Genomic DNA, 1,083 nt, shown 5'->3' with positions numbered 1-1,083 from the left:
GATGAAGAGGGGCATCAAGGAGAATTTCAGCCATATATTATAGAGATTCCCATTAGTCTATGGGGAAGGGACTTGTTAAAAGCTATGAATTATACATTGACTAATGAATATTCTAACATATCTAAAAGAATGATGAAGGACATGGGTTGGCACCCCTCACATGGTATAGGTAAGTATTTGCAAGGAAGAACAGAACCTATCCAACCGGTTGTGAAAAAAACTCGAGAGGGGATGGGTTTTTCATAGGGGCCGCTGAGAACAGTATACCCATTACTTGGAAGTCGGAGGATCCAGTGTGGGTTCCTCAGTGGCCCTTGTCCTCCGAGAAACTGCTTGCAGCTCGAGAACTGGTACAAGTACAATTACAACTGGGCCATATTAAGCCTTCGGTATCTCCTTGGAATACACCTATTTTTGTCATCAGGAAAAAAATCAGGGAAATGGAGATTATTACATGACCTCAGGGCCATTAACCAGCAAATGCAGATCATGGGCCCAGTACAACGAGGACTTCCATTATTAACCACTTTACCACAAGATTGGCCAATTATAGTCATAGATATAAAGGATTTTTTTTCCATTCCATTACACTATAAAGATACCCAGAGGTTTGCATTTACTGTGCCCTCTTGCAATCAAGAATCACCTGATCAACGCTATGAGTGGACCGTGCTGCCCCAAGGCATGGCCAATAGTCCTACTATGTATCAGGTTTATGTGAATGAAGCTTTACACCCAGTAAGAAATCAGTTTAAAGGGCTGAGGTGTCTCCATTATATGGATGACATTTTGTTAGCACATAAAGATGAGAGCATTTTGAAAGAAGCTTATGCAGGTGCTGTAAAAGCATTAGAGACCTACAAATTATATGTTGCACCTGAAAAGATTCAACAAGATGATGTTGTGTCCTATTTAGGCGCGAAAATTGATTCTAGAAGGGTAGTCCCACAAAAAATTGAAATTAGGAAGGATGATTTAAAAACTTTGAATGATTTTCAAAAATTATTAGGTGATATTAATTGGATTAGACCTTTTCTGAGGGTCCCAAACCAGTTACTAAAACCTCTGTATGATATCCTGTGT

Source organism: Elephantulus edwardii, unplaced genomic scaffold (genome assembly GCF_000299155.1).
Source record: "Elephantulus edwardii isolate Elephantulus edwardi_28Jun2011 unplaced genomic scaffold, EleEdw1.0 scaffold00323, whole genome shotgun sequence".
In the NCBI taxonomy this organism is placed as follows: domain Eukaryota; kingdom Metazoa; phylum Chordata; class Mammalia; order Macroscelidea; family Macroscelididae; genus Elephantulus; species Elephantulus edwardii.
Note: the sequence above shows the minus strand (reverse complement) of the source record.